Here is a 15,312-nt window from a genome sequence, read left to right on the forward strand (position 1 = left end):
ATCTTTCGCCATGGAGTACGTTCTGATTGGCCAGTGAGGGTCCAAGCCTTGACATACCCACAACTTTTTAATACCTCAAAAACCGGCCCCATCACGCCAACACCAACAACACTGCGCTGATAATTATGGTTGTGAAAATAATATTTCTGACACCCCCGAACCTATAGCGCTACCACCAACGCTTAGAGAGACTGTTGCATTAGGTTTGTTAAATAGCGCCCCTAATGAGAGAGAGAAGAGACTGTTGCATTGGGTTTGTTAAATAGAGCCCCTAATGAGAGAGAGAGAGAGAGAGACTATTGCATTGGGTTTGTTAAATAGAGCCCCTAATGAGAGAGAGAGAAGAGAGACTGTTGCATATAGACAGACTGGCAGGTTCAGTAGGAGCAGTGGAGCGTCTTCCCGGCTTGGGCCAGGAGCCCTAATTAATGTTCCAGCATGCAGTTATGTGCCAGGCGAGGTGTGTGGCAGGGAGGTTGTCACTGCCAGCTGGGCGCATGATGGTCATATGACACACAGCACAGTGACCTCAACAACATGGCCTCCAAAACGCACACTAAAGTCAGCAAAAACACTAAAGTGAATACTGTTAAATACTGTAGTAGAAAACGAATATATATATACTATATTAATGTACTGTTTTTGCAGATTGTAGTATGCTGTAGAATTTGCTGTAAGGTTTAAGCAGACTTTACTGTTGTATTTTTGTTATTATATTTGACATAGACATAAAGGAAACCTTCTGGAGAAATACTGAAAGAGCACATTTTTCCATAACCTGTATATAGGAATGTAGCTTCTGCTCTTTATGATAACCTGTAGGGCACACAATATATATATTATATTTTTTCTGTTATTTTACCAGGTAAGTTGACTGAGAACACGTTCTCATTTGCAGGAATGTAGCTTCTGCTCTTTATGATAACCTGTAGGGCACACAATATATATATTATATTTTTTCTGTTATTTTACCAGGTAAGTTGACTGAGAACACGTTCTCATTTGCAGGAATGTAGCTTCTGCTCTTTATGATAACCTGTAGGGCACACAATATATATATTATATATATTTTTTCTGTTATTTTACCAGGTAAGTTGACTGAGAACACGTTCTCATTTGCAGCAACGACCTGGGGAATAGTTACAGGGGAGAGGAGGAATGAGCCAATTGTAAATTATTAGGTGACCGTGATGGTTGGAGGGCCAGATTGGGAATTTAGCCAGGACACAAGTGCCATGGGATCTTTAATGACCTCAGAGAGTCAGGACACCCATTTAACACGGCACCCAACACAAGGCAGTGTCACCAATCACTGCCCTGGGGTATTGGGATAGTTTTTTTTAGACCAGAGGAAAGAGTGCCTCCTACTGACCCTCCAACACCACTGCCAGCAGCATCTGGTCTCCCATCCAGGAACTGACCAAGATCAACCCTGCTTAGCTTCAGAAGCAAGCCAGTAGTGGTATGCAGGGTGGTATGCTGCTGGCTTGCCACACACATATTGTCTATACTCGGCATGCAGTTCTCACTCATGGGTGGCACAAATTGCGATATGAGGGAGTGGAATCGGCAGGGTATATGCAAATTAAGTAAGGTAGTATTTACTCAAGTTAAAAAAGTGTAATGTGTTTGCGGAATATGGTGTTTTTTTGTGGTCGTTACTGTAGTATTTACTACAAGTTTTTTTTGCAGATAATACTGTAGTATTTATTGCAGTATTCTACAGTATACAACAACATTCTATAGTAAGTACTACACATGATTGGGGAATACTATAGTGTGTAGTATACTAGTTTACTAAATCATACTATATTAAGTACTGTAGTAAACTGAAATATTAAATATTTTTGTGCGGGTAGTTCTATGGTTCTTACACTAGATGCAACTATTTAATTTAGATTGCAGTTGTCTGCCTGCCTGTCCAGAACTACAGTAAAGCAGCGTGGCCACTCCTTACTAGCTGAGAGACACAGAGTGATGGAAAGAGAGTGGCACTGCCTGATGATCAATTCACAAGCACTTGCTGAGAGACAAAATCGTTAAGATCGCTGCACCTCTATCCACCTTAATGAACTGAAGCTTGTTTTAAGAGCTCTGTATCAGCTGCAAGCTGAATATGAATTAGGGCTGTGTGACCGTAGTTTTCTTCTTAGGGAGATTATTTTGATCACAAGCCATAGCAGACAAATCTTCCCATCCACGTCATGTCATTGTCATTTCCCATAAATTATTTATCAGCCTCTCGGGGATGATCGGAATAGTCTTTATGAGGATTTTAAAAATGGATCTTGGAATTAAGTTCCAAGATCGTAAATGTTCAGTGACATTTGTCTGCCAAATTAAACTTCTAACTTTGGTGATGTTTATAAAAGCACATTTTTATCATGGCCCCGTTATGACATCATTGTTAAACAACGTGTGAGAGAAGTTACTTACTCTTTCTGCACCCGTCTAAAACAAGTGACATAACACTAATGCAAAGGTGTTCATGAGCAACAATGTTTTGTAATGTTTAAAGCTCTGGACCTGATGACTGACAAGTGGATGGGATTTAGATGTTTCCATGTTCCAATGAACCACAAAAAGCCTCGCTGAAAAATGGACACCGCCATTATTGCATTTGTCATAAAACATAGCCACCTCGTAAAAAAACATGGTACAAAAGGATCAGTTAGTGCATTGTATGTACATTGCATGTACGGCTATCTATAGCCATGATCATTTTGGATCAGAGACATTCTAGTAACACTGGACCTTGTCGTCCTAAATCAGTTTGAGCTGAGGCAAGAAGCATGAAATGTGCCAAGATGTCAAATAGGGCTTTCATTTTATCCCCTTAAATGAAGTGCCTCAATGAACCTCATTTATTTAACAGACCATTAAGATTATTGCAGAGAGAGAGCTGATCATGAGAATAGCTAATGTCTGGTTTTGTTTGGTGACAGGTTTGGGGTGTGAACCCCCCTTCCTATAAGAGGTACGTCATCCTGTAAACCTCTCAGACAGACAGACCTCTGGGGAAGCCGGGGAAAGGATTTCATCACAGCTTCTGGCTGGTAACTGTACTGTATTGGCTGCACTGTTAACTTCTTAGTGTAATAGGATAATAGTGTCAGTTATTAAACAGGTATTATACTTGGAGAAATCTTATCCCAAGCAGATACACTACATGATCAAAAGTATTCCAAAATCATGGGCATTCATATGGAGTTGGTCCCCCATTTGTTTCCATAACAGTCTCCACTCTTCTGGAAATGCTTTCCACTAGATGTTGGAACATTGCTGTGGGGACTTGCTTCCATTCAGCCACAAGAGCATTACTGAGGTCAGGAACTGATGTTGGGTGATTAGGCCTGGCTCGCAGTCGGCATTCCAATTCATCTCAAGTTGTTTGATGGGGTTGAGGTCAGGGCTCTGTGCAGGCCAGTTCTTCCACACGAATCTGAACAAAACATTTCTATACGGACCTCGCTTTGTGCACGGGGGCATTACAATGCTGAAACAGGAAAGGGCCTTCCCCAAACTGTTGCCACAAAGTTGGAAGCACAGAATCGTCTAGAATTTCATTCTATGCTGTAGCTTTAATCCTCCTCCAGCAAACTTTACAGTTGGCACTATACATTCGGGCACGTAGCTTTCTCCTGGCATCTGCCAAACCCAAATTTGTCTGTCGGACTGCCAGATGGTGAAGCGTGATTCATCACTCCAGAGAACGTCCAATGGAGGCGAGCTTTACACCACTCCAGCAGACGCCTGGCATTGCGCATGGCAATTTTAGGCTTGTGTGCGGCTGCTCTGCCACGGAAAGCACTTTCATTAAGCTCCTGACGGACAGTTATTGTGCTGATGTTGCTTCCAGAGGCAGTTTGGAAATCGGTAGTGAGTGTTGTAACAAAGGACAGACAAGTTTTACGCCCTACGCGCTTCAGCATTCGGCTGTCCCGTTCTGTGAGATTGTGTGGTCTACCACTTCGCGGCTGAGCCGTTGTTGCTCCTAGATGCTTACACTTCACAATAACAGCACTTACAGTAGATTGCATGGCTGTGTGCTCAATTTTATACACCTGTTCAGCAACGGGTGTGGCTGAAATAGCCAAATCCAATAATTTTAAGTGGTGTCCACATACTATTGTGTATATAACACTATTGTTTTAGTTATACTCAGTCAACCCACAGAGAAGGTTAGCCCCTTGTCAAGGAGTTGCCTCAGCACTCACTTTTTCTCTCTTTTTCGCTTCTCTCCCTTTCTCTTTTTAGATCATTTTCTCTCTCCACCTGCTCTTTCTATAGCAAAGTTACTTTATTTTCCCTTCAATCCATAGCTGCCATACATGCAAATCTCTGGTCTAGAAAGTTTATTTTCACATCCTTTCCCTGGGATTAGAGTAATTCCTTTCAGCCGACCTCAACAGAGATAAATAGCTCAGAGGATGGGGGATGTTGGCCAGTGTGGTCCAGCCTCCGAACCACAAAGAAAATGACCATATCGGAGAGGGACATGTTTGTTTATGTCTTAATGGCTTTTACAGTATAGGCTCTATGGTGCATGCAGTGGCGATGTTAGTATGTCAATCTTGGTGGGGCAAACTCAACTTGATTTTTAAAAATGTATGCCAGCAAAGCCACCATACGACACAAAACAACACTAGGCAATACATTCATTGCACTATAACGATGACAAACTGTGTCTACAAACTGTTAGGGCCTACATAACGCTGAGTTTTCTTTTCATCACAATGGAGTGAATCCTTACCACCGCTACTCCTGGCTATCAGAGGAGCCTTGTCTGGCAGAGAAACAGTTCATTCAGCCTCATTTACTGCCTTTCAAAAAAAAAGCTGATATGGCTGACTTGCTGAAACAAATTTGGTTGCTAATGACAATTGAGATGTACAAACTATGGCATTAGGGGAACGATGAGCGGATAAGAGGCAAGACGTAATTTTGATTAAGACATTAATGAGCGAGCTAGGATGGACGTAGTCAAAATAACTTTGTTCAGCACTTTTGAAATGTACAGTGACAGAATTCAGAACATGGGCCGTTCTTACAGTATTCTCCCTGTACACCAAGTCAGAACCGTAGGATAAATAAAGGGGGCATATAAGCAGACAATGAAAGCAATTACCATATTTGATGGTGACATTTCTCTAAAACAGGCTATAGGCTATGTGCACCACCAAGTCAGAACAGTAGGTGAAATTAAGAGGGGTAAATAGAGCAAATTATTAGGGTGAGGCACAACAGCTTACTACACAACATACACATAGTATTACTTTCTTATCTTCCTGGCATATCGCATCATTTATGCAGCAGCATACAATACATTTTTGGGCTCACCGTTGCGCTGTGGTCACTTGAACAGGAAAGTGGCGCAGTCGTCTTTCTTGTGGGCAAATGTTTTCATGAAACTTTCTCATCAAGTCTGTCATTCTCTGGATTGATGGTGCTTTCAACACAACTGGGAAATCTGAAAAAAAATCAGTCTTATCATGACGTCAGTGATCTTCAGTCAGAGCTCTAGAAAGAGGCTCCCGACTTGGAATTCCGAGTTGGATGACCGTTCAAAACGTATTTTCCCAGTTGGAGCTCTTTTTTTCAAATTCCCAGTTGTCTTGAACTCACTGAAGTCTGCGATTTCCAATTCAGAGTTTCCAGTTTTTTGGAATGTGCAGACGTCATGCTGGACTGACCGTATGGCCAATGTAGTCAACCTTTTCTGGCTCATGGTGTGTGTGTGAATGTTTATCCTTTTAAGTTTGGAAAAGAGACCCATAAACCCAGACTTGGACCGCACCCCCTCTCCACCGAATAGCAGCGGAAGCAAAATAGTGATTGCTTTGCACCTCTTGCAGTCAGCCACTGATTCCTTCCAAACCACTCATTGCTGAATTTGCCATTTTAAACTTGTTGTGTAATGTTTTTATCCAATGGCAGATGAGCACCGATACATTTTATCTATAATTTATCTTCATAATTATGACAAGGATTGAAAAGGATTTGCCAGTAGATTGTCAACTTGATTCATGATGATGACTGCTTGTTTAGCTTGCTAGCTAAGATTTTGAAAGTATGATGTTGACATGATCAGTCCAATCAAAGCTTCGGTAGATATGTGATTTGACGTAATTTTATCTGTGGCCAATGACCTTGAGCCTTCTTGGATATGCACTTCTAATGTAAATCTATGACAGCACCCACGGGGGCTTGAACTTTCTACAGTAGCTCTCCCTGTAGGTTCTGCGGTGATGTAGTTTCCTAATGAGTGACAGAACACTGAGCCAATCACGGTGCAACTAGAGAAGATTACCAACCCCTACGCCCTGTATTTTTCACTTGCCCCACCAATACAGAAATGACTGCGCTAGGCTGAAACACCTGCATTTTGGAGCTGCCTTACTCCAGAAAGCAAAAAAGAGACCATGTTTTTATGTTTTTTTTACATTGTTTGGAAACTCTTATGTGACACGTATTAATGCCAAAATAACATGCAAAACAGGCATGTCACAGGAAGGCCAAAAAGATCATCAAGGACATCAACCACCCGATCCACGGGCTGTTCACCCCGCTACCATCTAGAAGGCGAGGTCAGTACAAGTGCATTAAAGCTGGGATCGAGAAACTGAAAAACAGCTAATATCTCAAGGCCATTATACTGTTAAATAGCCATCAGTCGCCGGCTACCACCCGGTTACTCAACCCTGCACCTTATAGGCTGCTGCCCTATATACATAGACATGGAATCACAGGTCACTTTAATAACGGAACACTAGTCTTTTTAATAATGTTTACATACTGCTTTACTCATATATGTATATACTGTATTCTATTCCACTGTATTTTAGTCAATGCCACTCTGACATTGCTTGTCCTAATATTTATATATGTCTTAATTCCATTCTTTTACTTTTAGATTTGTGTGTATTATTGTGAATTGTTAGATACTACTGCACTGTTGGAGCTAGGAACACAAGCATTTAGTTAGATACTACTGCACTGTTGGAGCTAGGAACACAAGCATTTAGTTAGATACAACTGCACTGTTTGAGCTAGGAACACAATCATTTAGTTAGATACAACTGCACTGTTTGAGCTACGAACACAAGCATTTAGTTAGGTACAACTGCACTGTTTGAGCTAGGAACACAAGCATTTAGTTAGGTACTACTGCACTGTTAGCTAGGAACACAAGCATTTAGTTAGGTACTACTGCACTGTTGGAGCTAGGAACACAAGCATTTAGTTAGGTACTACTGCACTGTTGGAGCTGGAACACAAGCATTTAGAGGTACTACAAGCATTTAGTTAGGTACTACTGCACTGTTGGAGCTGAACACAAGCACTGTTGGAGCTAGGAACACAAGCATTTAGTTAGATACGACTGCACTGTTGGAGCTAGGAACACAAGCATTTAGTTAGGTACTACTGCACTGTTGGAGCTAGGAACACAAGCATTTAGTTAGGTACTACTGCACTGTTACTGAACACAAGCATTTGTTGGTACTACTGCACTGTTGGAGCTAGGAACACAAGCATTTAGTTAGATACGACTGCACTGTTTGAGCTACGAACACAAGCATTTAGTTAGGTACTACTGCACTGTTGGAGCTAGGAACACAAGCATTTAGTTAGATACTACTGCACTGTTGGAGCTAGGAACACAAGCATTCAGTTAGATACTACTGCACTGTTGGAGCTAGGAACACAAGCATTTCGCTTCACCCGCAATAACATCTGCTGGATATGTTTGTGACCAATACATTTTGATTTGAGTTGGGAGAAAAATAATATATATACAGTATATATTATATACTGAGAAAAAAAAGAAATGTCCTCTCACTGTCAAATGTGTTTATTTTCAGCAAACTTAACATGTGTAAATATTTATATGAACATAACAAGATTCAACAACTGAGACATAAACTGAACATGTTCCAGAGACATGTGACTAACAGAAATGGAATAATGTGTCCTTGAACAAAAGGGGGGGGTCAAAATCAAAAGTAACAGTCAGTATCTGGTGTGGCCACCAGCTGCATTAAGTACTGCAGTGTTTCTCCTCATGGACTGCACCAGATTTTACAGTTCTTGCTGTGAGATCCCAAGTGGCACGGCGGTCTAAGGCACTGCAAGAGGTGTCACTAGACACCCTGGTTTGAATCCAGGCTGTATCACAACCGGCTGTGATTAGAAGTACCATAAGGAGGTGCACCATTGGCCCAGAGTCGCCCAGGTTTGGCAGGTGTAGGATGTCTTGTAAAAAATCATTTGTTCTTAACTGACTTGCCTAGTTAAATTTAAAAAAATAGAAGATGTTACCCCACTCTTCCACCAAGGCACCTGCAAGTTCCTGGACATTTCATTTCTGGGGGGAATGACCCTAGCCCTCACCCTCCGATCCAACAGGTCCCAGATGTGCTCAATGGGATTGAGATCTGGGCTCTTCGCTGGCCATGTTGGTGGCCATGGCAGAACACTGATATTCCTGTCCTGCAGGAAATCACGCACAGAACGAGCAGTATGGCTGGTGGCATTGTCATGCTGGAGGGTCATGCCAGGATGAGCCTGCAGGAAGGGTACCACATAAGGGAGGAGGATGTATTCCCTGTAATGCACAGTGTTGAAAATGCCTGCAATGACGACAAGCTCAGTCTGATGATGGTGTGACACTGCCCCAAACTGTGACTGATCCCGCTCCAGAGTACAAGCCTTGGTGTAATGCTCATTTCTTCGACAACAAACGTGAATCTGACCATCAACACTGGTGAGACAAAACTGTGACTCGTCAGTGAAGAGCACTTTTTGCCAGACCTGTCTGGCAAAAAAAAGCGACGGTGGGTTTATGCCCTATCTGGTGAGGACCTGCCTTACAACAGGCCTACAAGCCCTCAGTCCAGCCTCTCTCAGCCTATTGCATACAGTCTGAGCACTTATGGACGCACTGTGCGTTCCTGGTGTGACTAGGGCAGTTGTTGTTGCCATCCTGTACCTGTCCTGCAGGTGTGATGTTCGGATGTACCAATCCTGTGCAGGTGTGGTTACACGTGGTCTGCCACTGCGAGGATGATCAACTGTCCATCCTGTCTCCCTGTAGCACTGTCTTAGTACGGACATTGTAATTTATTGCCCTGGCCACATCTGCAGTCCTCATGCCTCCTTGCAGCATGCCTAAGGCACATTAAAGCAAATGAGCAGGGACCCTGGGCATCTTTCTTTTGGTGTTTTTCAGAGTCGGTAGAAAGGCCTCTTTAGTGTCCTAAGTTTTCATAACTGTGACCTTAATTGCCTACCGTCTGTAAGCTGTTAGTGTCTTAATGACCGTTCCACAGGTGCATGTTCATTAATTGTTTATTGTTCATTGAACAAGCATGGGAAACAGTGTTAAACCCTTTACAATGAAGATCTGTGAAGTTATTTGGATTTTTACAAATTATCTTTGAAAGACAGGGTCCTGAAAAAGGGAAGAGTTTTGTTGCTGAGTTTATTATAACAGCTGGGGCTCAAAATGAGTCGCCGCTGCGTGCATGCATGTCTGTACTGTATTGCCTGAATGACGGGTTGCCACTGGGTGCACGTCTCTACTATATCTCCTGGTAGTTTGGGCCTTCTCTGTCTATTGTCATTCCCTGGGCCTGGGTAGAAGCAAAGCTCTGTAGATTAAATCCCCAAGCTGTGATGTTATGGTGGCAGCCTGCTAGGACGTTGTGTCAGATGTCTTCAATGGAGAGATTCTCTATTGGCATGAGATGCAGTGGCAGACCCCACAGGTACCAGGTAATTAACCCCTGAGTTGGCCTAGTGACAGGGCTTTGGCTTGGTACACTCTTAGAAAAAAGGGTTCCAAAAGGGTTCTCATAGGAGAACCCTTTGAAGAACCCCTTTGGTTCCAGGTAGACCCATGTGGGTTGTCCTATGATGATATTTTTTTATTCTTGAGTGCCTTTTTTCTAAGAGTGTACACCTTCCTGTAAGTTCTTCTTATCCATTACCAAAGTGAAAACCCTGAAACATTCCCTGTATTTGGCAATGGGGCGTGGCAGGGTGGCCTAGTGGTTAGAGTGTTGGGCTAGTAACTGAAAGGTTGCAAGTTCAAATCCCTGAGCTGACAACTTACAACTTTGTTGTTCTGCCCCTAAACAAGGCAGTTAACCCACTGTTGATAGGCCATCATTGAAAATAAGAATTTGTTCTTAACTGACTTGCCTTGTTAAATAAAGATAAAATAAATAAAAAATGGTCCCAGCTATCAGAGATCCTTGGGATGTCCTGACATTACATTGAAGTTACCATTTAAAATGGTAATGGTTAGGGTAGGGGTTTAAGGTAGGAATGTCCCAAGGTTTCTACATTGCACTAACCATTTAGCAATGTTATTCAAGCGTATTTCCTCTCAGTTGTGGACCCGAGCAAGCATGGCTGGCTCCCCTATCTGGATGGAGGACATTATGCTATCACTATATGACCCAGATGTGACACACCACACCAAACAGCAGGGGTCGCTGTCAGTGTAACTGCACCCCCATGTATAATCTGTTTGTCTTTCTAAACCTCTGCGCATGTTGGTGTCCATGCTAGAAGAGGCCAGTTTAGGTTAACAAGGGTATGGTGGAGGCCAGTGACCCCGCTGGGGAAAAGTGCTGGCGTAGGGCCTTTTTGTTGAAAAGGCCTGTGTTGTTTCAGAGAACCCTGCTAGTATCAGCACCAAGCGGGACTGGCATGCGCTGGGCCCTTATTGGCAAATCCCATGAGTCATCAGCACAGTGGTCCGAACTCTTTGTTAGATGGTTTAACTGCATGCTGCCTATTGACCACTTTCTATGGTAACGGTGCTGGACTCCTGGCATACCACATCATGCGCCGCGGGCACACACAGGCCTGCCCCCCTGACCTGACGCATCACACACACGCATCTCCAACCCTCCCATCTGGGCCCTCTAAACAGAGACAATACATAGGCCTAATACCTTTACCACATATGTTTTTGCAAAATGTCATAGTTTCCCTAGTTACACCCAATCTCTATCTGAAAGATTTAGTGACATTTTTTGAAGTTTTTAGCATTTCATGTTATTGGCAGAAAACAACTTTATTGACCAGAAGTAGAGTCTTATTTATTTATTTATTTATTTTCCACTGAAATTCGGGTATTAAAGTATATGGTGAACTATTCCAGTAGAGGGGTAGAGAGAGTTTCCCGTTGATAACCAGACTGGGAGTCAATGTACAGTAGGTGCTGGCTCAATGAGAGAGTAGAACATCAATAACAAAGAGAAGAGTGGAATGCTTTGCCAGTCTGATTCTGCAATAAGACTTGATAGTCTGCGATAAGTGTTGATAGTCTAACAAATATAGATAGTACGCAATAAATCTTGCTGGTCTGTAAAAAGTCTTGACAGCCTGCAATAAGTCTTGATGGCCTGTGATAAGTCTTGATAGTGAGCAATAAGTCTTGATAGTCTGTAATAAGTTTTGATTATCTGCAAGGAGTTTATAGTCTGCAATAAGTATTGTTAGTCTGACTGCAATAAGTCATGATAGTTACAGCATCCAATCTTTGCATGACTGAAGTTAATTGAATTGACTCCTTTCTAACCCATTAAAGTAATTTTAATTAATAAAATATACCCCTTGATTTAGAAGATTTATGCATTTTGCATCATAAGTGAATGATTGCTTTATTTTGAAATTTACATATCTTAAACTTTTTGTGACTATGACAACAATGGACTACCGAAACGAATACCAAAAGAAAGACAGAGGTTCATCTATCATTTGAAGACAATGTTTTACTTGTATTAATAAATGTGAAATAAGTTATGATTATTGACAGGCATGTAGTGAGGCAACTCTAAAAGTTCTGAACGTGGCGGATGGACCCCACTTTAGGGTGCATGGCGTTCCACTCGGTGAAGCGGTGGTACTCTGCCCTCTCCAGCACCTCTCCAGCGGCCGCGGTAATTGGGGTGCTCGTAGAACACCCAGTGCACCTCGCGGTGACGCCAGCGCTCGGGGAGGTTAGGCTTGGCTTCGCTGAACTCCATCTGACCGGCAAAGTCAGGACGCTTGTAGATTCAGATCCTGAACATGCCAGAGGTTTAGAATACAAAGAGGGAACAGAGAGGGTATTTGTGTTTATTATGGATCCCCATTAGATCCTGCCAAAGCAGCAGCTACTCTTCCTGGGGTTTATTATGGATCCCCATTAGATCCTGCCAAAGCAGCCGCTACTCTTCCTGGGGTTTATTATGGATCCCCATTAGCTGCTGCCAAAGCAGCAGCTACTCTTCCTGGGGTTTATTATGGATCCCCATTAGATCCTGCCAAAGCAGCCGCTACTCTTCCTGGTGTCCGGCAAAATTAAGGCAGTTTATACCATTTTAAAACATTACAACACATTCACAGATTTCACAACACACTGTGTGCCCTCAGGCCCCTATTCCACCACTACCACATATCTACAGTACTAAATCCATGTGTATGTATAGTGCGTATGTTATCGTGTGTATGCAAGTGTCTGTGCCAATGTTTGTGTTGCTTCAGTCTCCGCTGTTCCATAAGGTGTTTTTTACATCTTGTCAAGGATTTCCTCCTCTTCTTCCGAAGAGGAGAGGCGAAAAGGATCAGAGGACCAATATGCGGCGTGGTAAGTGTCCATGGTTCTTTTAATATGTAAATGTACACATGAACACTACAAAACAATAAACATGGAACGTGTGAAACCCTAAACAGTCCTATCTGGTGCAAAAGAGAGACAGGAACAAAAACCCACAAACACACAGTGAAACCCAGGCTACCTAAGTATGATTCTCAATCAGAGACAACTAATGACACCTGCCTCTGATTGAGAACCATACTAGGCGAAACATAGAAATACAAATTATAGAAACACAAACAGACTGCCCACCCAACTCACGCCCTGACCATACTAAATAAATACAAAACAAAGGAAATAAAGGTCAGAACGTGACACATCTAATTTTACTGCTTGCGTCAGTTACTTGATGTGGAATAGAGTTCCATGTAGTCATGACTATGTATATACCCATGCTCATAACTTTAACTGTTTTAAGGCATTGCATATCTAGATTAAATTTCACATTTGGATATACGTAATCCACTAGGTGTAACGCTCGTTGTCCTCCTCAGATGAGTAATAGGAAGGATCAGACCAAAACGCAGCGTGGTAAGTGTCCATGTTAATTTTAATAAATAAACTGAACACTGCAATAACCAAAAAAGAACAAAGAGAGCATGAACGAAACAAAACAGTTCTGTAAGGTGAAGACACAAAACCGAAAACAACTACCCACTAACACAGGTGGGAACAGGCTACCTAAGTATGGTTCTCAATCAGAGACAACGATAGACAGCTGACTCTGATTGGGAACCATACCAGGCCAAACACAGAAATACAAAACATAGAATGCTCACGCCCTGACCAAACCAAAAATAGAGACATAAAAAGGAACTAAGGTCAGGACATGACACTAGGCTACAGTATGAATCATATGTTATGTTTTCTTCCAATACCTGGTTACTGGATTTGATTGAATGCAATACAGCATATTCAGGTCATTTGGTTGTACAGTATGATTGATGAGATAGTGGGTAGAGCTATTATGGGAAAATGCTACGTGGAGATATGCAACGTTTGGTTCCACATGATGTGGCTACTGAGCGGTGGCAGTTATTTTTGAATTTTATATGGGGAAGACACTTGACACTCTTTCTCCAAGAAGCGTCTTCCAGAGCTCTAACAAAGAAACTGTGTTTTCTAGGTTTTGAGTTGTGTGAACTTAGCTTTGCTGCAACATTGATCTTATCTACTATTTCTGTGTATTTCTCAGTCTCCTCATAAGACTGCCGTTCGGCTGCACAGGACACATGTTGTAACACGCAGGTTTGTGTGTGCCAACCTCTGTGTGTGCATGTGTGTGATTGAGAGAGGAGGGTTGAGAGAGAGGTAGGGAGAGATAAAAAATAAATAAATAGAATTACATTCTCTATTGGCATTAAACCAAACCAACGCTGCCCGGCATGGCCCCCAAGTCTTGAAGCCAAACCCTTGGCCTCCTGGGTGGGACTTAGATTGCAGATGATGCGGCAGGACCTGATGTTATTGTTAGCCCATCCAGTTCTGGTAGTCAAGGTACTCCCCCTCTGGTCAGGATGTACTGAGAGCCCAGGTAGTTGGGCCTCTCATACAGCACCCAGTTCCCACTCTCCACCCGGATGGTGTTGCAGCGGCTTAAGTGGGAGCTCAGCTCAGGGCAATCGCTACTGCATTCAAAGTGGTGACCCTGGAAGTTTTTGTCCTCATAGAAGATGATCTGTGGATTGAGAAGAGGGGAAGTGGGTGAGAAGCCTTGAGAAACCAAACTGATCTTGCGATAGCTCACATTTTGTTTAACTTCAAGACAAACTAAACGTGAGCACAGTGGTCAGTCTGCTTGACCAGGCTAGTGGGTGAGAGTATGCAAGGTAAATTAGATGGTTGCATATTTTCTGAAACTTTCACAAAGTTCCCAGATTATCCAGAAATCCTGGTTGGAGGATTACTAGTTGGAGGATTACTAGTTGGAGGATTTCTAGTTGGAGGATTCCTAGTTGGAGGATTCCTAGTTGGAGGATTCCTAGTTGGAGGATTCCTAGTTGGAGGATTCCTAGTTGGAGGATTCCCTAGCCGCTCATTCCTTCCTGATTCCGGGAATCCTCCAACCAGGATTTCTGAAAAACCAGGGAACATGGAAAAGTTTCTGGAGTTTTGCAACCCTGTTAGGTAAGAATATAGAGGTGGTGTCAAAAGGAAAATTACAGTTAAATGACCTACCTTTCCGATGCGGTCCATGATTGGGGCTTATCTCAGATTTTTTTTGATAACTGAATGTTTATACCCCCCCTATCATATACAGCAGTATCGCTACTGGCGTGGACCATATTTATATATGTGGGACATTGAAATGCAATGCCAGGGGAATCATTGTCATTTGAATAGCCTCAGCATTGTTATCGGCACAATAGCTGATGTGGCAAATGTTTTAAAAGTGCACCCACTTTATACAATGTTTATCCTGTAATTGACCAGCTGACCTTTCGATCATACAACGCCCGATTCCAGAAAATGATTTATTGATGTAATTAAATTGTTTTCTGGGCGGCTGGTAGTGCGATGGCCACACGGCTCTGTCCTGTAAGCTTTAACATTTGCAATGGAACTGACAGGCACATTTCCGACAGCCATCATGCCCCACCCAAAATCTTGGCTACTGTACAGCACACCACAATTACTGTAGAATGAGTCTACCAACATGG

The 15,312-nt window shown here is 42.6% G+C and overlaps 1 pseudogene; it reads right to left on the minus strand.

Moving 5' to 3' along the window:
• Positions 1-11,848: 11,848 nt before the first annotated feature.
• Positions 11,849-14,908, minus strand: LOC112224954 (annotated as a pseudogene).
• Between the last annotated feature and the right edge of the window lie 404 nt (positions 14,909-15,312).

This window comes from Oncorhynchus tshawytscha, linkage group LG26 (assembly GCF_018296145.1).
Source record: "Oncorhynchus tshawytscha isolate Ot180627B linkage group LG26, Otsh_v2.0, whole genome shotgun sequence".
Taxonomy (NCBI): Eukaryota; Metazoa; Chordata; class Actinopteri; order Salmoniformes; family Salmonidae; genus Oncorhynchus; species Oncorhynchus tshawytscha.